General features: G+C 45.9%; 1 long non-coding RNA gene across 1 annotated transcript; it reads left to right on the forward strand.

The window, feature by feature from the left end:
- The first annotated feature begins 413 nt into the window (after positions 1–413).
- LOC114680131 (uncharacterized) lies at positions 414–17818 on the forward strand. The gene is made up of 4 exons (XR_013396980.1): positions 414–1100; positions 6872–7077; positions 13277–17076; positions 17315–17818. It is a non-coding gene; the product is annotated as an uncharacterized LOC114680131 (long non-coding RNA).
- Positions 17819–22231: the final 4413 nt, after the last annotated feature.

The raw sequence follows: 22231 nt of genomic DNA on the forward strand, positions 1-22231 counted from the left end.
GCCTGGCACCACATACATCTCCCTGACCCCCAGCACCCTCGTCCCCTGACCCCCAGCACCCTCGTCCCCTGACCCCCAGCACCCTCGTCCCCTGACCCCCAGCACCCTCGTCCCCTGACCCCCAGCACACTCATCCCCAACCCCCAGCACACTCATCCCCTGACCCCCAGAACCCTCATCTGTGAGATGCAGATGTGTGGGTGATCCCCAGGGTGATCAGGACCAACAAGGGAATGTGTGGGACTGTGTCCTATTTGGACTGCTGCAAAATGCATGGTCGTCCTCCAGCAGTTCTGGAAAAGGGACAGTGCAATCCTTCACTTCGAACTTTGGATCTGAGGCTCTTTTTTGCTCTGATGTGCGGGTTATTCATTTCACCACCTCCACAGCTGCTTTAAAGGGGAGCTGGGGAGGCAGCGTGAACACACTTCCTTCCTCTCTCCTGGGAACCACGGGGGCTGACACCATCAGGGACCGCCCAGCATGGAGCCACCTCCGGATGTTTGGGGCGTTCCTCAACTGACGGGCCTGGTTGGCAGACACTGCTTTCCAATAACAAAGCTGAGAAGACCCCAGCACTGCCTTCCCTGCTGACCTGGATGATGGGCCTGGAACATGGAACCTCAGATGCCCCGGGGCAGGGGAGGAGAGGCCTCTTCCCTGTGTGGCCACACTGTGATGGCCCTAGGGGAGTTGCAGAGCCACGTGGGGAGTCTGTGGTCAGGGGCGGGACAGCAGAGTCCCCCTGCACCAGCCTGGTGGGGCGATCTGGACAACGGGTCTGGCTGCGCAGCTCCCTTCACTCCTCCCGTGTCTCGGCCTTCCTGGGGATTCATGAGCTGCCCCAAATCCGCACGATAAATTCCCCTTTGCTGCAGGAGCCAGCCACGCTACACAGACCAAACTCCCAACCAGCACAGCATCTGTTTGCCACCACCGGGCATCCCAGCAGATGACACACCCTTGGAGGCATTCCTCCAGTGGCTGCGTCGCCAGCAAGGTGCCCGGTCACTGGGCCCCCTGGACGGAGTCTGAGCTCAGCAGCTCCGAGGAGACCACCCCAGTGGTCTGCAAGTTATGGCCACGAGGTGGTTGTGCAGGTGAGGGAGAGCTTGGCCCTGGTGCTGGGAGTCGATGCTGCCCTGGTCTCTCTCTGGCTCCTGCGACTGTTCTGGGTGGGCATCTCTCCTGCCAGCTGTTCTCGGATCTTCTTGGATCTGTAGTTCTGTGTCTACCACTAGTTTGTGAAAACTCTTGGTCACTGTCACCTCAAATATTTCTTCTGCTGTGTTCTCCCTTCTCCTCCTGGTATTCTAATCACACGTGTTACACCTTCTATAGCTTCTGGCCGTGTCCCACCATTCTCAGATGTTCTGCTCTGTTTTTGGTAAATTGTGTGTGTTTTTCATTTTTCTCTGTGATTTCTATGGAGCTAATCTCACTAATTCTCAAGTCTCCTGGTCACTGAGTCTGTGGAGGGCATGCTCCGTTCCCGTTGCCACGCTTGCTTTTTTTTTTTTTTTTTTCTTCCCGAGACAGAATCTCTCTCTGGTCTCCCAGGCTGGAGTGCAATGGCACAATCTTGGCTCACGGCAACTCTGCCTCCCGGGTTCAAGTGATTCTCCTGCATCAACCTCCTGAGTAGTGGGGGTCACAAGTGCCCCCCGCCATGCCCAGCTAATTTTTTGTATTTTTAGTAGATCCCATCTGGTCTCAAACTCCTGACCTCAGGTGATCCACGCGCCTCGGCCTCCCGAAGTGCTGGGATTACAGGTGTGAGCCAGCACGCCCGGACACCATGTTTTCAATCTCTGGTGTTTCCTATTGTTTTGTTCTTACAGTTTCCATCTCTCGGTTTACATTAGTCATCTGATCTTTCACGTGGTCTACTTTTTCCAATGGAAACCTTAACATATTCATTATAGTTATTTTAAATTCCCCGCCTGATAATTCTAACGTCTGCATCATATCTGAGTCTGGTTCTAACGACTGTCGCTTCAGATTGTCTTTTTTTCAGTGCTTTGTCATGTTTTGTGGGAAGCCTTGCCTGGTGTATTCGATAACAGGAACAGAGGTAAACAGGATTTACGCTGATCTGGCTAGGAGCTGGGCTAAGTTTCGTGTTTGCTGTAACTACAGGTGCCAGAGGCTGGGTGGATATTGATTTCTTAGTCTCTTCTGTCAGACCTTATAGGAAAAAGTTTTCAGTCAGCAAATGTCCACCGTGGCCAGGAAGTGCTCAGTGCCTGGGGCCTCCGTGGTGATGACCAAGCCATGTCCTGACACCACGCACCAGGGAGACCCTGGGAGGTGCGCTGGGGGCTGGAAGTAAAAATCAGAAGAGTGGCGTGGAGGAGGTGGCACAGGTTTTACAGGGCAGGCAATCCTTGAATGAGGCGTTGTCGATTCTGCAGGAGTTGTTTAGGAAGGAAAAGGTGGCATATAAACATTATATTTAAAGTGGCTAAACTTGACAGGAAATTGTGATCTGAATCATGAGAACTGGCTCAAGCTGGAGTTGCATGGGGTAGAAGCTGGGTCTTCCCGTGTTATCCGTGATAATCTTCCCCACTTGTTGACTCTGGAGAACAGCCTGTCCCATTCCCCATGGTGTCCTCAGAACCGGCACATGGCAAGTGTTAAAGAAATGGAGGAACAGGGTAGACATGGATTCAATGGGACTGAAACCAATCAAGGCTGAGGAACCAAAGAGAGCACGGGAAACCCATGTCAGGTCCCACAGTGTGGCCTCCACGGCACTGGGAAGATTCTGCCAGGAGCGCACGGCTCCCTTTGCTGAAAAACTACAGGCATCTCCCCACAGGTTCATCCATTCATGCCTTGTCCACTCATTCCTGCACATCCTTTCTACCAAAGTCTTCCTCTAGAGAGAGAAATGCATGTGCTTAAGCCCTTTCTGCTGGTGCCCTGCTGAGCCCTCATTCCAAGGGTCTCATTTTATAGCTGTGTAAACAGAAACCCAGAGAGGGGTATGAGCAGGCAGTTGGTTATACAGTGTGGCCTCCTGGACACCAGGTAAGTGCTCTCCATTATCCCAAAGGTTTGAGGCTCGCAGGGGTCTCTCTGCAGGTGTGTGGGTGGGCTGTTTCTTGCACTTCTTGCACTCTTGTCTCCTGCCTCTCTTGCACTTCTGCTCTAGCCCGATGGCCTGGACACAGCACTTTACTCCCTCAGGTTTCCAGTTCCTCCCTCGGCATGTGGGGATGATGACCCTCACCCGTGGACCTGGCTGCATTGCCATCAATAAACCTGCGTTGTGAGGTGTGAGGTGGGAGGCATAATTATTAGCACAAGAAGATAACCCTAAGGGTGTGACTTTTGCGGAAGTTTGGCCTGGAAAAGATGAGAGGACAGAAAAGAAAGAAGACTCCAGAGGCATGAACGTCTTCTGCCCAAGGGGAGAGCTACCCACGTGTCTCCCTCCAGGAGGAGGGACGCCATAAACACTAACTGGACTCGTCTCTCAACAGTCCCTGCCCTCCACCGCTGTATCAATATTTATCAAGTCTTTGGGGGCTCAGAATGCGTGCTGGGGATTCAATCAATCCAGCGGGGATCTGAGTGCTGCGTTGCATTTTGAGCAACTTCAATATGTCTGCCGGTGTTTGGACGCTTGCTTCCATTACCAATTCATGAAGCGTCTGCCGGAATTAGTAAATCCCTTTCATTTACTTACGTAGGGGAAAATGTTTAATAGCTGCCACATGAAATTTGCAAATTGTGCTCTATCTGAGGCTGATTAATAAAACACCATGGAAAATCCATCAGTCATTTCGGGATTTAAATTAGTACCGCATTCTACTTGAATCATCTTTTGCAAAATGGTTTTGGCCTCCCATCTCCGTCCCCACCCTTTCTCCTTCATCTCTGTTTTTCCCCTTCCAGCCTCGGCAGCTCAGTTGAGCTGTTGAGGGAGCCGGATGGGAGGATGGTGAGGTTACCTGCAGATGCAACTTATCTCCCACGGAGGCTGTGGTTGCCTGGGAGGTTGTTTATCCCCACGTCCCCGAGAGCACCAGCACAAAGTCGGTGGGCAGGAATGGACAGGCTGGATCCTGGAGTTCAGGGTTTCTCTAAGATAGGGTGTGGTGTGCCTTCCTGTGTGGTTGCTGTTGGCTAAAAGTGGTTAAAAATTGCCAAACACTTGCAGGGCATCAGGCGTGGTGTTAAACAATTTCTTTTTTTTTTTTTTTTTTTTTTGAGATGGAGTCTCGCTCTGTCCTCCAGGCTGGAGTGCAGTGGCCGGATCTCGGCTCACTGCAAGCTCCGCCTCCCGGTTCCCGCCATTCTCCTGCCTCAGCCTCCCGAGTAGCTGGGACTACAGGCGCCGCCACCACGCCCAGCTAATTTTTGTATTTTTTAGTAGAGACGGGGTTTCACCGTGTTAGCCAGGCTGGTCTCGATCTCCTGACCTCGTGATCCGCCCGTCTCGGCCTCCCAAAGTGCTGGGATTACAGGCGTGAGGCACCGCACCCGGCCGTGTTAAACAATTTCTATACCGTGTACCCTGTTGTCACAATCTCTCAGCTGCAAAGGGGGATCATTCCATACTCTCCATCATTTAGAGGGGGGAAGCTGAGGCTCAGGATAGTAAGCAACCTTCCTGAGGCTGCCTGACAATTCCTGGGGGAGCCGGCATGCGAGCTCATGTCTTTCTGAAGCGGCGGGAACTCTCCTGGGTCTCCCAGTCCAGCATCCCTATTCTACAGATGGAGGAATTGAGGCCTACAGGCCAGTCAGGGGAGTTCTGGGACTGGGAGGAAACTGGATCTCCCATTCCTTGGGGTGCCATTGATCTGCAGAAACTCCTGGAGCCCCTGCTGCACTCTAAGCTGAGTCCTGGGAGTGCTGAGCTCAACCCCAGGAGCAGAGTCCCTACCCTGGACGTGCGGCCTCGCTTCCAAAGGAGTCGTTAGGTAAGCAAGTTCCTAGAGGCGCTGTCTCACCTCCAGGGGAGTCCGGACTCCAGGCCCAGGTCACCCTGCACAGTCATAGCTTGATGCAGAGGATGGCGATGGAACTTGTCATCAAGAGAGAAACCCGCTCAGGCCCCTCTTTCTGGCCACGTTCCCATGTCTTTCCAAGCCTCAGTTGCATTATTCATGAAATGGAAATAATAACGCATGACCTACTCACCTAAAAGACTGTGAGGATCGGATCTGGAAAAATTACACATGAAGCACTTTGGGAAGCATTAAAATATGCACACGGACACAATTGGGGCTGACCCCACCCGACCCGACACATGCAAGTGGCGATTACAGTCTTCGGGGGCAGGGGTTGCAGGTCTTCAGAGCAGCAGAGCTCCAGGGGCAGCTCACTCTTCCAGCTGGTAGCACACCCAGAGCCCGAATTCCTAACAGATTTTGCATTATCCCCCCAATTACACACCCATTAGCAGCCAGTCTTGTCACGGTGAAGGCGTTAAGGCATGACGCTTATAAAGTGATGGGAATTGGGCCGCGGAGGCAGTGGAGGCTGTTTAACAAGCTGGTTGGAACCCAGCTCCCCTGCTTTTTTGCCCCCACCCTCAGCCAAGTGTGCTTTTTAGAACTTCCTTCAAGGAAGAGGCGACTTCAACGGCTTCCTGTCTGGTTAGAACCGTAGATGATGGGGGCGTCACTGCATCCTTAAAGGAGCCTGGAAGGACGCAAAGAATAAACCGTCCTGAGGGACGAGAGCTGCTGCATGGGTGTCACATGGCTCCCTGTCCAGGCCCCCGTGGGCCCTGAGCCTCGGATACATAGCATTCCCCACGGGGGGTTTTCCTAACTCCCCTAAACTTGCCCTAGTCTTGCGTGCCCATCATCCGCTCAGTCTTCCTTTTTTCACGTGGGCTGTGGCATTCATGTTCCTCACCCTGGGGTGTTCTCTGTCAAGGAGCAAGCTGTGGCTTCTTTGCTCATCTCGGTACTCCCCACTCCTGGCTCAGCAAGTGTGTTCAGTAAAGGTTGTTGAGTTATTGGATGAATCTTATCCAACCCTAAGATCGAAACTCATCACAAACATTGAGATGTCATGGCAAGAAAACGCACAATGAGATGAGGGACGCGGTAAATCCCATCCCAACGGATACAGAGCATTATGGGGACTGGACGACGGAATGCACCACTGGGGTCACAGTTCCTAACTTGGGAAGCTCAGATCCTGAGTCTCGGGGCCAGTCCCGGTTTCGAGGGTTCTGAAAGCTGATGGTCTCTGCCGGCATTAGGAGCTTCTCTCTTTGGCCCCACAGATTCCAGATTCCTCCAAGCATTCCAGAGCCACCTTGTTAACGACCAGGGTCCTCTGTCATAATTTTAACTTTGTAAGCTAACTTTCCTGGTCCCACACTCTCATCCCACAGTCTTCCCTGTGAACATCTGCATCCCAGCACAGGCAGGGTAAAGGGAGATGAATCAGCTGGAGCCCCTGCCCTGGAGGTGTTCACAGCTTAGTTTGGAAGAAAGTAATGTGCCCAGATAATTAGAGTACAGTGTGATCGATGTGATAATTGAGCTAAGAACAAAGCCTTGTGGAAACACAGAGCAGAATGCGAATCTGCCTCACAGACAGGCAAGAGTGGCAAAGGCGGTGTCACTTTGGCAGTGAATTTTCCTGATGAGCCATAGCTCCCTCATCATCTACCCAAGGCAGGCAGGGGGTGGGAGAGCCTGCTAGGCAGTAAGGACAGTGCACACAGCAGCCCCGAGCCACCGAAGAGATCTGTGCGGAGCCATAACTGCTTTCCCGGGACTGGAAGCAAGGCTGCTGAGATGGAGTGCTGGGTGTTGCAGCTGGAGAAAGAGGTTGGGGTCAGACTTTGAAGGGCTCTGAACATCTTACTAAGATTTTTTACTTTATCCTGCAGGCCACGGAGGGGGCTCTTAAAGGGCTTTAAAGCAGAGGAGTGACCTGGTGAAATCTGTGTATTAGAAAGACACCTCTGGCAGCAGCTTTCCACTATTGATGTGAAATTCCCCATTCTGGAAGCTTGGAAGGCAGTGATGTCTTAAACCAGCTTTGCTACCAACCCCGCCTCCATCCTCTCATCGTTTGAGGAGAGGAAGCCTTCAGGTAAGACCTGAACTTGATTCTTGTCCTGCTCCTGATTCTCTGAGTGACCTTGGACAAGCAAGGTGGGCCTCAAGTTCCTCATCTCTAAAGTCAGTCCAGGCTCTACCCTTCTCACAGTGCCATGGTTAGGAACTGATGACAAGCAAGACATGGAGAGTATTTTTTAATTGTAACTGGCTTTATAGATGCAAAGAGATTATTTCTATTTAATGAAAACGAGCCCTCTGTCAGGGAAAACGCAAATGGGTGTTTGAGCAGGGCATACGAATTCTGGACAGGAATGGAGCTCATCATCTACCCCAGCCTCCCTTGATCCCCAGAGCAGCACTTCCACCCCCAACTCCTGTTATTACCCAAGTTCATCCTGGCAGGAGATCTCCCAAGCCAACACCTCAAGTCCTGATCTTCCACACCCAGGGTAGGCCTGCAGGTCTCCCTCCAGGGGCTCCCTGGCAGGGGCACGAAGGCTCTGTCTGTGGTGCTGACCCCTCACTGCCTTTCCCCTACACATTCAAGAATGTGCTGTGAGCCCAAATGGCAGGGACACTCCATTTCTGAGCACATGAACTAGAGAAAATGTTACAGCCATCTGTCGCCCCTAACTCAATTTTCCCCAGTAGATTTACAATCCGTAAACGTAGTCGTCAGAGCAGAGTGAACAAAGCTGAGGACCTGGTGCACTTCAGCATCAACCATGAGCGAGTAGGAGGGCTTTGAGCATCTCATCCTAATTCCAATCCATTTATGAACTTGCTTTCCCAGTGAATCATTTATCAGACCCACCCCCACTCTCCCTCACTCTGTACTTTTTTCATTGCTGCGCTCACAAAGGAAGGAAATGAACACTGTTTCAATGGTTGCAGCTGCTGCCCAGAATCTCCAAGAACCAGTGCACAAGGAGGAGGGAGGGGAGCTGGCTTTGGCTTTGACTATATGATGATGAGGTATTGGATATAAATGGAGCCTGCATTGGATGATCGCCGCAATCCCTTTCAATCACTGAGAGTCTTTGATTTTACAATCCTGATTCCTTTGCAGAACTCCAGTCACCCCCAAATGGTGCCTGAACCTTGATTACAATATGAAACATATCTGTGTTCTGAAAATCTTTCCTGTTCCACCCTCCTCTCACTAAGACTTTTCTTCCTTGTTCTGCATCTTCAGGACACGTCTTTCTTGAGGCTTCTGTCTCAAAAGCATGCCTGGGGTGGATTCCAGCTTTGCAGATCAGTAGTTTTGACACTGAGCAAGTCATTTAAACTTTCTGTAGCTCAACTTCCTCTTTGGTAAAATGAGGACACCAATATCCACGTCCTTGGATGCAGATGAGATACTGTGTGTAAACCATCTTCTCTGGTGCCTGGCTTATGATGGGCACACAAGAAATGCTTGCCTTTGTCTCCCCTTTCCAAGTCAACGAGTTCAGCACAATGTCAGTTAATGTATTAATTTCAGTAACACATGCTTGCCTGTTCCCCTGGTCCTTTCACATTTTTTTTTTCCTTAGAAGAATTGATTTCTTTGGAGTAAATGCCTGGTCATGGGTGCCTTTTTCTAATCTTAGAAATAATACAGTGTGGGGAGCTCATTGCTTTGCCTACACACAGAACCATGGCAGGGTAGATCGAACCTTGAATATAGTTCAGTTTCTTCTGGCTAGTGGTTTCCTCCAGGCTGAGAGAGTGATTATTCTTATTTCTCCAACTTCGGAGAGGATGCAAGGCTGAGAAAAGCCACCTTGTCCAGCTGGAATGGAAGTAAATTGACTAATTTATAAGCCCAGGCTGTTGTCTGGGCTGGAATTTCTGTCCTTTAAAGATGTCAAACAGTAATGAAATAAGGCTTCCAGCACCTAACCAACACTAATCATTCCAATGCTGCTGGGACACAATGAAACAGATAGTTTGGTTCCTTGCCTAGCTATGGAGAAATGAAAAAAACCTCTTGACGCAGGCTTGGCTGCCAAGGTCTTGTAAATTAGGTCTTGCCATAATTCTGGGTTTGACCTTGAGCAGCTTACTTTTTTTTTTGTCTCAGAACACACTCTGTCTGAGCCCTCCCTACTCTCAAATGCCCCAATAATTCCCCACTTACCCTCCAGATTTTGTCCTGATAAAACCCTATTTCTGCCTGATTCGTGGTTTTCCATCCCCACTGCCAAACTTCCTCTCTCCCAGCATGACTACTGCCAGGATTTAGGCCAGTATCATTGCTCACCTGGACTGCTGAAAGCCTCCCAGATGGTTGCCATCTGCCCCAGCTCTCTTGCCTCTCATTCACACTCTACACTACTGCCTAGACATTCATTTATAAAATGCAAATCTGGACATCTCCTTGCACTGCTTCGAATCTCACAACTGCTCCTTGTTGCCTAAGAATGAACCTGTAGCTCTTCATCCTGACATTCAAGGGCCATATGATTTGTCCCAGTCCTCTTTTATATGAGCAGTTTATTTCCACTCTATTCCTTGGGTTATATATTCCAGGAATCTCATTGCATGTCTTTTTCCACACTAACTTTCCATCACTTGTCTTAACACATTCATTCTTGGACCTGTGATGCTCCAAGTTCATCCTCCAAAACTAACTTCCCTTCAAAGTCTTTATAGATATTCCCATATCAATCATCACACTCTCTCCAGAGAACCTTTCCTGGCAACACAGGTACCCATGCCAGCCCCAAAAGTCTGACTCCAGGAGAAAACCTTCCAGCAAGAGCAGTTAGCTGGTGTCCTGCCACACCCACCATGACATACGCTGAGTTCCATATCTGGAACCACCTGCACCGTACGGACCAGATGTAAAGCCATTTCCCATGATAGACGGCTTGCTGGAGGAGAAATCCACTCCTTGGCAGGAACTTGCCTTTAGCATATGCTGCTTGGGATGGTCAACTACTTTCCGCAGTTAGCAGATTCTAACAGCTGTGGTCATTGACTGAGCCTGCTGCTGCTGCTGTGAACAAATCATCCTCTCACCGGGAGGATTCCATGCCCTCCTCATCTGTCTTCCTGCCTTCTACCTGCAACCACCAATCCTCTGTAATGCTGGAAGAATAAACTTTCCAAAATCCAGATCTGGCCATGCTCCATCTCCACTCCCTGCTTGCTAAGCGCACGTGTGTTATGGAGAAGATACAAGCCAAGCTCTTCAACACATCCTGCAAACACAGTCCTTCCTGGCCCTGCTTCCAGCTCTTACGGCCTCATCTTGAGTCTCTCCCCTCTCCCAAGAACCACACAGTCCAGTCACAGTGCCCTTCCTCGAGTGCTATGGCGAATGGATCATACACTCTCACAGCTCTGTGCCACGACACAGGCTCTTGAAAGAAGAGGGAACACATTTTCCCTACATCTTGCCTTGAAGAATTCCTGCTTATCCCTAGAATCAGCTGACATTTTTACTCTATTTTCAATGCTTTTCTCTGAACCAACCTTCAGCTTTCATTTTATTCTTATTAAAATAATTCATGCACACAGTTTCACAAAGCTTATAATGAAAACAGGAGCCTCTTGCTCTAATCCTCCTGGCTCCCAGCTCATGATAGAGGGGATAATTGCTTCCTACTTCTCTAGTTTCAAGGAGAAAGATTCTTCCCCAAACACTCCTGCCCCAGGAAGGTGAAACGTGGTCCCTGATTAGTGGCAGCAGCTCTGGGTCTATTCTGTTGAATGGACTGGATCACTCCATTGAAGGTCTATGCAGTTAAGGAGTATGAAGGATTCAGTCTTACACACGCCCTTCTCCTCTTGGACCAGTGGACAGAGGGGCCTGGTGAGGATCTTTCCCTGTGGACTCAAACTCACTCTCTGGAGAGATTGCTTCAAGGTCTAGGCTGGTGGGACAGGTCAGTAAAAAGAAGGTCAGCAGAAGCATGTCAGCTCTCACACAAAGCAACTTACTCTGTCTTAGCTTTTATTGGTAAAAAACGGAATTTGTTTTCTGTCTGCTGACTCCTTTGCCATATTCCTCAGTTGATAGAGAACTCGACTGCAGAAGAGGGTCATGGTTTATTGGCCTCCCTTAAAAGGCTTAACCACTTCTGCTTTCCCCAAGAAACCACTCTTCTCACTTATGCTGTTTCGTCTGGCACTTAACTCCTTACTTCTAAGTCGCACGCCTACACGGCTCTTCCCTGATTTTTTAGGTTGAAAGAAAACCTATTGACTTTCAACAGTCACAGTTAAGGACGCAGCTCTCCTGACTCCCGCACTCCACACACTTCCCCTCTCCATCCTTCCAGGATAGTTCATCAGCATTCACGGTGTACACCGTCGTGACTGCAGCGGCTGAGTCTAATGGCAGGCAACGATTGTATTTCCGCTCTTAGGCACTTTTGTTTTTCCTGGAGTTAATAATCACCAAATCGTTTAATTTACTTATGTGCCTATATTAGCTCAGCTAGACACTCTGGCAGTGATGGGTTTTTCTCAGCATGTTGGAGCCACGCTGGCTCATCCATCAGTTTACTTTCTTTCTTGACGTCATTCCTTCTCAAGCCTTCCATCCTCATGCCTCCCCGTGGAAGGACCGCTCTGTGGCTGGCCATCCTGAATTCTCGCCACTCCATCACCCTTCATCTGTTTTCTGTATGGGATCCCCTGTGACCTGGATTCTATGTCCTCCTCTTTTATCGTTCATGTGGAAAGTGTTCTTCAGGGGCTACCCAAGAAAGGGTGCAAGGAAAAAAGAATTTGACACCTTGAAGTCTTTGGTCCATCATTAAAATGATTTCTAGTTTGGCTGGTTCTACAATTCTCATTGAAAATGAATTTTTCTTTAGAATATCCAGAAATGTTTTGTCTTCTAGCTTCTAGTGCTGCTTTTGCGAAGACCAATGCGTTTTTATGCCTGATATGGTTTTTCACCTTTTTACTTCCTCAAGCCCTTGAAAGTCTTCTCCTTATTCCCGGTATTTTGAATATTACACTCAGAGGGACCCATTCAACTAGAAGCCAGTTTTCTTATTTCTTGGACAACTTTCTCTTTCCTCCATTTTGTTTTCTTTTTTCTGGAAGTGTCATCATTTGGACATTGGACCTCTGGAGTGAATCATTAACTTCATAACTTTTCTCTCTCTCTCTGTCTTATTTATTTATTTATTTATTTATTTATTTTTGAGGCAGAGCCTTGCTCTGTCACCCAGGCTGGAGTGCAGTGGTGAGATCTCAGCTCACTACAACCTCTGCCTCCTGAGTTCAAGCAATTATACTGCCTCAGCCTCCTGAGTAGCTGGGACTATAGGCACTCAGCACAACGTCCAGCTAATTTTTGTATTTTTTTTTTTTTTAGTAGAGATGGGGTTTTGCCATGTTGACCAGGCTGGTCACAAACTCCTGACCTCAAGAGATCCACCCACCTCAGCCTCCCAAAGTGCTGGAATTACAGGCATAACCCTCTGTGCCCGGCCTAACTTTTCTTATTTTCTTATCTTTTGGTTATTTTGTTCTACTTTCTAGAACATTTCTTTATCTTTAAAATATTCTGGCTGGGCGCGGTGGCTCACGCCTGTAATCCCAGCACTTTGGGAGGCCGAGGCAGGTGGATCACCTGAGGTCAGGGGTTTGAAACCAGCCTGGTCAACATGGTGAAACCCTGTCTTTACTAAAAATACAAAATTAGCTGGGTGTGGTGGCGCATGCCTGTACTCCCAGTAGTTGGGAGGCTGAGGCAGGAGAATCGCTTGAACCCAGGAGGTGGAGGTTGTGGTGAGCCGAGATAAAGCCATTGTACTCCAGCCTGAGCAACAAGAGCAAAACTCCATTTAAAAAAAAAACTCTATATATATATATATATATATATATATATATATATATATATATATATATGTATACACACACACACATTCTGTTGAGTTAAAAACTTTAGTTTTCTAATTTTTAATTTGTGGGAGTTTTGTGTTCCCAGTTATTCTTTCTTGTAGCACCCTGGTGTTGTAGGGAAGGAAGAGCCTTTTGTTATTTCGCTGGACTTTTGAATGACGTGTTGTTTCTGTGGTCACTTTTTTCCCTCCATGCTTTATTGTCTCTGGTTCATCTAGGATGTCTTGGTTTATTCATTTTGGTTTGTTTTGATTTCACTCTTTCACTTCAGAATAATGTAAAGAAGTTCTCCTCAACGTTGAGTAGCCGTGGAAGTCTACTCATTATTGTGAGTCAGTCACAAAATGTTAATTGGCCACTCTGTGCTTGGCCTGCAGGGGACCCAGTGCAGCCTGACAAGGTGGCTATGGCTTTGACTTTCAGCGTCTGTGGATCCTTCCTCTTTAGTCAGTGAGTACCCTGGGGTCATCCCTCTATTCTGTTTGGGGGGCATGGGCCTGGCTTCCAGAAGCCTAAGGGCTGGGTATGGGAGGGTTCTGAGGCCACACTAGTTAACATACACCATTCCAGGTGGCCCCTGTGTCATCGGTGAGGCTCTGCCCTCAGCTTTTCTCTAGTGTCCTGTCTAGAACCCATTTAGGTCACAATCTCCAAGAAGTAAGTCTCAAGGCTCCTGCTAGATGTGGAGATGCGTTGTTGCCCGGAGGCTCGGGGATGAGGAGAGGGAAGGAGGCAGTCCGTCTTCTCATTATAAAGACTTTGAAAACACTTTCCCTTTTCAGCCCCACCTTTACTCTTACTGACCCCTGGGACTTGTTCGGGGTCCCTGGCTCCCGCGCGCCCCTAAGGAATGGGTCTGTCTACTTTCCTTTCCCCACCCGCTCCCGTTCCCACCTCCAGTTCGCTGGCTGGGCTACCCTGTCCACCTGTTTTCCACCTTTGGCAGCTGTGCCAACATTTGGCTGTTTTGCTCCTGGCAGTTTCTTGCTTGTGATTTTGTGTTCTTCTTCCTTGCCTGTTATTTTAACAGGACTCTCCGAGAGAGCTGAGGTAGGCTCATGGGTTCAAACTGCCAGGCTAACAAAAGTTCCTCCACCAGGTATGAGAGCTCCATCAATATCTGACCCACTGTAAATGTTTATCTAGGAAGGCCTATCCCGTGCCTCCCGCCTCCCGAATTAAATCACAAGCTTGAGGCTAAGTTCACACCTCTCATTCCATCGCATTTCCCTTAGTACTTGGCAAGGTGTCATTTGTTAAATTGAAGCGAATCCTAATTACACCTCACAAGCTGTTCGGACATGGAGCCCCAAAGCCACATAAGATAGACAAAAACAATTCCACTCTCTGTCCCCTGGTCCTGGGACCCACATCTTAGCACCATTTGTTTTTCCTTTTGGAGACAACAAGGTATATAGCAATGATCAAGACTCTGGAGTTTCATCTTGGCCTGTGTTTTTTTGTTTTGTTTTGTTTTTGAGATGGAGCCTCCCTTTGTCTCTCAGGCTGGAGTGTAGTGGTTTGATCTTTGCTCACTGCAGCTTCTGCCTCCTGGGTTCAAGTGGTTCTCCTGCCTCAACCTCCCAAGTAGCTGGGATTATAGATGCCCACCACCACATCTGGCTAACTGTTGTAGAGACAGGGTTTCATCATGTTGGCCAGGCTGGTCTCGCACTCCTGGCCTCAAGTGATCCCCCCATCTCAGCCTTCCAAAGTGTTGGGACTACAGGTGTGAACCACCGCACCCAGCCCCTAATTTTTAATTTGTGACTTTTGGATTTCTCACCTCCAAAATGGGCATAATGCTTACCTTGTGAGTGATTTTTGAGGATTAAGAAAATGTGTGTAACCAGGCTCTGCGCATACAAGGAACACCATAAACAACACTTCTTTTCCTGTTATCCCCATTCTACAAGAGGTGAATATTCCAAAAATACCATGCTTCTCACCAGAAGTGACGACAGGAACAATTAAAGCTGGGTGTGAGGGCCCAGGCTTCCCAGGCCTCCTGTAGGCTCTTTGCAGGAGCAATGGCCTCTGGAAAGCCAGTACACTCCAAAAGAAAACCCAGCTAAATGCCATTCCTCCACAGTAATTTCCTTGGAGATGTTTAATAGCCACTGGAGAGGGGGAAAAAGTTCAATCTTAAAGACAATCCCAGTTTATAGCTTTATGGTTTTGGTGATAGCTGAGTGCTCAGGGTTATACAATTTCCTTTACATCTCCCCTATTAAACACCCATCTTCACAACACTCCGCACACACTGCGCTGGTGTCTCACCCCAGAAATGGCCCCGAGGCTCATTTACAAGCTCATTAACTTATATTTTCCTCATTAAGAGGAGAGGAGGGAAGTATGTGTTCAAAGTGGATGGCCAAAGGAAATTTAAGAACTGCTGAGGGGTCAGAGAAAGGCATGACCTCCCTCCAGAAGGGCAGCCTGAAAAATAACAATGGTAATAATAATAACAATGATCATAGTCATCAAAGGAATACTAACACTGCCCCTTGACGTTTTAAAGCCTTGCGATGCTGTCATCTAATTGGGTGCTCGTCAAGACCTAATAAGGATGTGGGATGTGTAGCTCTACCCTACGAGGGAAGGAGAGTGTCTCAGTCCATGTCGGTTGCTGTAACAACCTGCCACAGACTGGGTGGCTGTCAACAACAGAAATTTACTTCTCACAGCTCTCGAGGCTGGAATCCAAGATTGAGGTGCCAGCAGGGTAGGACTCTGGGGAGGGCCCTCCTCTGGGTTGCAGATGACCGTTTTCTCATTGTGTCCTCCATGGTGGAAGCAGCAAGGGACCTCTGCATCGAATTTTTGGGAAGGCTCCTAATCCCATTTGTGAGGGCTTCAGCCTCATGACCTAATCACCCCCCAAAGGCCCCACCTCCTAATATAATCAAATCAGGGGTTAGGATTTCAATGTATGCATTTTAGAAAGACACAAACATTCAGTCCGTAACAGAGCGAGAGGAGATGGGAAGGGAGCTAGACTTAGAATCCCAACATCTGGGTTGAGTCCCAGCAGCTCCACAGGAATGTGACCTTGAGTGTCATAAAGGTTAAATGGTGGAGTTGTGTCTTAAGGTGAATGAGCAGGAGGAGGAGGGTTAGGAGCCTTTGTTTCCAATCCCACATCCTCCCCAACTTCCCACACCACATCGACTGCTCCATCATGGGCTGTAGTATCTAAACATTGCAGACTACAAACCTGCACATCTGGAAGCATCTTCATCATCTTTAAAAATAACCCTCCTGGGACAGGCACAGTGGTGCATTCCTGTAATCCCAGCACTTTGGGAGAATGAGGAGGGCAGATCACCTGAGGTCGGGAGTTTGAGAGCAACCTGACCAACGTGGTAGAACCCAATCTCTACTAAATATAAAACAATTAGCCAGTCATGGTGACAGGTGCCTGTAATCACAGCTACTTGGGAGGCTGAGGCAGGAGAATCACTTGAACCTGGGAGGTGGAGGTTGCAGTGAGCCAAGATTGTGCCCATTGCACTCCAGCATGGGCAACAAGAGTGAAACTCTGCTCAAAAACAAAAACAAAAACAACCCTCATGGCCAGCCCTGTGGGAAGGTGAGGTGAGTGGCTGTAGCGGTACATTGTATGGGGCTTACTGTGGGAATGAACTTAGGAGGACCCCCAGCAACATAACCACCATAGGTGAGATGAGGAAGGGTAAGAATTTTCCAACATTGAGGAACCATGGATGGGCAGAGTTAGGACTCTGCATCCATCACTCCATCTCCTCTGCACCAGCACATGGGAAGCCTGCACTTCCCAGCCTCCCTTGCAGCTAGGTTGGCACCATATATCAGAGTCCAAGGGAACATGGGCAGCAGTGATGGAAGATGCCTCTGGGAGTGGCTAAAAATACCTCTCATCATGACTCAGCCCACAGTGACCAAGGAGCCTAGAGCTCCAGCTGACGGAGTTATGTGTTGGAAGGGGATACAACTTAGGGGAGAGCTGTGGAGAAGAACCATTTGCCCACTCGGGCCTGTGCAGAGTGAGAAATGGTGTGAATCATTAAGATGTGGAGGCTTATTTGTTACTGCAGCACAGCCTAACCTTCGCTGACTAATACACATAGCCTCATGGACATGGATGAAGAAATGAAGACATTACCTGGGCAGAGGATCCCATTTATATTGGAAAAAGGTAATCACTCTGCCAGACTCTCTTACTGTACCTTAGCATCTGACTCCTTCAGTCTTCAGGTCACTATTTCAATGCCTTGTCTTTGAGAATTCCTCCCTGAGGCTGCCTGCCTCCTACACAGGGACTCTGTCCATCACCTGAGTCAGTAGCAGGTCTTCTTTAACTTTGCGGACCCTTTTGAAATGTAATTGTACAGTCATTTATTCAAATATTGTTCATCTCTCTGGCTCCATCCTAGAATGCAAGTGTCGTGAACTCGGGGACTCTGTCTGCTTACCTCCTTCTTCCTCGTGCCCAGTGCCAGGCCAGCAATGAAGTCCGAATGACAACTTGCCTGAAATTAGACCTCGAATGAGAACTGCACAGAATATTATTTGTCATAGATATTTTAAATACACACTTACATACTTCTTAGGCTAATGGTTAATAAACTGCATATAGTTATTCACATGTTGAAGAAATTCTGTTCTTTTTGTGAAGTCAGCTGTATTAAAGTATGCATAGGTTACTTGCAGCACAATGCACCCACTTTAAGTGTCCCTTTGTATGATTTTTTGACAAGTGTATACACCTGTGTGACTAACACTGGCATCGTGATGAAGACCATTCCCAACAGTCCAGAAAATTCCCTCCTGCTGTCCCAGCCCGATTTCCCCTCCCCCAGCTGCAGGCAAAACCACCTCAGCTCTGCGCTCTCGCTGCAGATTAGATTTGTGCTTTTAGAGACTTGTAAAATTTGAATTCTAAAGGACACACTCTTTTGTGTCTGGATTCTCAAGCTCAGTATAATGTTTTTGAGATTTACCCATGCTTTCTGTGTATATATATATCCGTATACATATATATATCTGTATACATATATATCCATATCCATATATATGTATATAAAACTATGGAGATAAATATATATTATTGTTGTTTTATTGTTGAGTAGTACTGCCACAGTATGAATATACTACAATTTGTTTATCCATTGATCATTTTTCTGTTTTAATAACAGCTTTATTGAGACGTAATTCACATACCATAAAATTCACTCATTTAAAATGTACAATTCAATGGTTTTAATATATTTACAGAGTTCTGCAATCAACACCACTATCCAATTTTAGAAAATGTTCATCACTCCCAACAGAAACCCCACGCCCATGAGCAATAATCTCCATCTCCCCCCACCCCACATGGCCTGGCAACCCTAATCTACTTTCTGTCTCTGCGAATTGGCCGATTCTGGGGAGTTTATATGACAGAAATTTTACAGTATGCTGTATTTCGTGCCTGGTGTATTTCACTTAGCATAGTGTTTTCAGGGTTCATCTATGTTGTAGCACGGGTTGGTACTTTGTAACTTTTTAAGGATAAATCATATTTTGTTGTGTGGATTTGCCACATTTTGTTTCTCCATTCATCAGTTGATGGACATTTGGGTTTTTTCTCCCTTTTGGCTTTTATGAGTAATGCTGCTGTGAACATTTGTGTACAAGTTTTCGTGTGAACATATTTTAAAGATTATCTTGACTGTCTGCCTAGAATTAGAACGGTTGGGTCAAAGACCCCTGTGTTTTGCTTTTTGAGGAACTGCCAAACTGTGTTCCAAGACACCGTGTCATTTTACGTTCCCACCAGCAGTGGTTGCGGGGCCCGTTTCTCCATGAGCACGGCTGGTCTCTGCCGTCTTTGGATTCTAGCCGTCCTGGCGGGTGTGCAGTGCCGTCTCATGGTTTCGGTTTGCGTTTCCCTGGTGCGACTGAGTTTCTTTCCATGTGCTTCCTGGCCGTTTGTAGATCACCTTTGAGGAAATGTCTACTCAAATATTTTGTTCACTTTTAAATTGGTTTATTTGTGTTTTTATTGTTGAGTTGTAAGAGTTTTCATATATTCTGGTTACTAAACCCTAACAGATCCATGATTTGCAAAATTGTTCTCACATTCTATATATATATACATATATATATATATATATATATATATATGCACAGAAGTTTGGAATTTTGATGAACTTCGACTTAGTTATTATTTCTTATGGTTGCTTATATTTATTCACCTTTGATAAATATTTGCGTTGTTTCCAGTTTGGGGCTCTTATGGATAAGGCTGTTATGAACATTGAAGTATGGGGAGTTTCTTGTTTAGTTTGTTTTTGGTTTTCTTTTTAGAGACAGGGTCTTGCTGTGTCACCCAGGCTGGAGTGCAGTGGTGCAATCATAGCTCACTGCAGGCTCAAACTCTTGGGCTCAAGTGATTCTTTTATAAAGTATAGGTTTTTATGTGGACGTATGTGTGCATTTATCTTTGTGGATATCTAGGATTGAAAGTTCTGGATTGTTTGATAAGTGTATGCTTAACTTTTAAGAAGTTTCTATTTTTTTTCCAAAATGGTTATAGCACTTTACATTCTCACCAATAATGTAAGAGGCCCAGTTGCTCCATATCCTCACCGACACTTCATACTGCCAGCCTCTTTCAAGTTGGCCATTCTACTGGGTATACAGTGGTTCCCCGTTTTGGTTTGAATTCACATTTTTCTGATGGATAGTGATGTTGAACACCTTTTCATAGGTTTATTGGCCATTTGTATTTCATCATCATCTACTTCTTTTCTTTGCCAAGTGTTTATTCAATTATTTGGGCAATTTTTTTCTTGGGCTGCTTATCTTCTTCAGCTTAAAAAGCATTAAAGAGAACAGCCTGGGCAACATGGCAAAGTCCCGTCTCTACAAAAGCTACAAAACATAGCCAGACGTGGTGGTGCGTGCCTGTAGTTCCAGCTACTCAGGAGACTGAGGCGGGAGGATTGCTTGAGCCTGGATGCAGAGGTTGCAGTGAGTCAGTGTTGCACCTCTGCACTCCAGCCTGGGCAATGCAGCCAGACCTGTCTCAAATAAATAAATAAATAAATACAAATAAAAAGCATTGCACACTCTGATTACAAGCCCTTGCTAGAGATGCGTATTATAAATATTTTCTCCTCTTCTGTGTCTTCCCTCTTCATTTTCTTAACAATGTCTTTCAAAGTACAAAAGGTTTTAGTTTCTGCACAAATTGAAATCTAATTTGACAATGTTTTCTTTTATAGTTTGTAAATATTTAGACCTTACTTAAGAAATCTTTGCTTATCTCCAGTTGGTAAAGATTTCATCTTATGACTTTGTTCGGAAGTTTTAGACTTTTGGATTTTACATTTACATTTGTCATCCACTTTTAAAATTTTTGTAATTTTTTTTTTTTTGTAGAAATGGGGTCTTGTTATGTTGCCCAGGTTGGTCTTGAACTCCTGGCCTCAAGCAATGCTCCTGCCTCAGCCTCCCAAAGTGTTAGGATTACAGGTGTGAGCCACCAAGCCCAGTCTATGACCCATTTCAAGTATATTTTTGTTAATGGCCTGAGGTTGGGGTCAAGGTTTATTTTTTCCTATCTATATATATTGCCAATTGTTCCAATACCACTTGTTGATGATTCTTCTTTTTCTGTGGAATTACCTTGGCATCTGTGTAAGAATCAATTGAACATACATGTGTGGATCTATTTTTAGATCTTCCATGCTGTTCAATCTAAATATTGATTCTTACACCAACACCATACTCTTTTGATTCGTTTTTATTCACAGTAGGTGGTATATGTCTCCAGCTTTATTCTTTTTCAAAATTGTCTAAAGTAATCTAAGTTCACTAAACTTTCATGTAAATTTTAGAATCAGCTTGGCAATTTTTATAAAAAAAGAATATTTTTATTAAGATTGAATTGAATCTATAGATCAACTTTGGGAAAATTGCTGACTTAACAATATTGAGTCTTGCAGTTCTTAAACATCACATAATTCCCCCTTTATTGAGGTCTTCTTTAATTTCCCTTAGTAATGTTTTGCTGTTTTCACTGTATATGTCTGGAACGTATTTTGTTAATTTTATTCCCGTATATGTGATGGTTTTGATGCAATTTAAATGATATTGTTTTTAAAATGTTTTAATACTTTAATTAATTATATATTATCAGCATGTAGAAACACAGTTGGTTTTTGTGCAGTAGTTTTCTATTCTGTGGTTTTGCTAAGGTCGTTAACTAGGTTTAGAAAATTCTTAATGGATTCTTTTGGATGATTTCTGTTCACAATCATGTCATTTGCAAATAAAAGCAGTTTATTTCTTCCCTCCTAATCTGTACACTTTCATTCCTGTCTCTTGCCTTCTTATGCTAGCTGGGACTTCCAGTACAATGTTGAATGGAAACGATGGGAGTGGGCACTCATCATCAACCTTCAGAAGGTGATATCAGCTGCAGGGTTTGCACACATACCTTTCCTCAGATCCAGGAAGTTTATTTCCATTTCTAGTCTGTTCAGACTTTCTCTCATAAACTTATGCTTAACTTCATCAAATGCTTTTTCTGTATATACGGATAAAATCATATTTTTATTTTTTATTCTTATAATTCTAAGATAATTACATTAATTAATTTTCCTATATTAACCTTTTTGTATGTTAACTCAAACGTAGATTCCTGGAGGAGGAGGAGCGGTGAGAGTGAGCATCCTTCTCTTGTTCCAGTTCTCAAAGGGAATGCTTTCTACTTTTCCCCATTGAGTATTATGTTGGCTGTGAGTTTGTCATAGATGGCTTTAATTATTTTGAGGTATGTCCCTTATATGCCGATTTTGCTGAGAGTTTTAATCATAAAAGATGCTGGATTTTGTTGAATGCTTTTTCTGTATCTATTGAGATGATCAAGTGATTTTTGTTTTTAATTATGTTTATGTGGTGTATAGCATTTATTGACTTGTATATGTTAAACTATTCCTGCATACCTGGTATGAAACCCACTCGATCATGGTGGATTATCTTTTTTGATATGTTGTTGGATTTGGTAAGCTAGTATTCTGTTAAGGATTTTAGCATCAATGTTCATCAGGGATATTGGTAATTTTTTAATTACCATTTCAATCTTGCTGTTTGTTATTGGCCTGTTCAGGGTATCTAATTCTTCCTGATTTAAGCTAGGAGGGTTGTATCTTTCCAGGAATTTATTGATCTCTTCTAAGTTTTCTAGTTTATGTGCATAAAGGTGTTCATAGTAACCTTGAATGATCTTTTGTATTTCAGTGGTGTCAGTTGTAACATCTCCTGTTTCGTTTCTTAGTGAGGTTATTTGGATGTTCTCT

Source organism: Macaca mulatta, chromosome 8, assembly GCF_049350105.2.
Source record: "Macaca mulatta isolate MMU2019108-1 chromosome 8, T2T-MMU8v2.0, whole genome shotgun sequence".
NCBI classification, from domain to species: Eukaryota; Metazoa; Chordata; class Mammalia; order Primates; family Cercopithecidae; genus Macaca; species Macaca mulatta.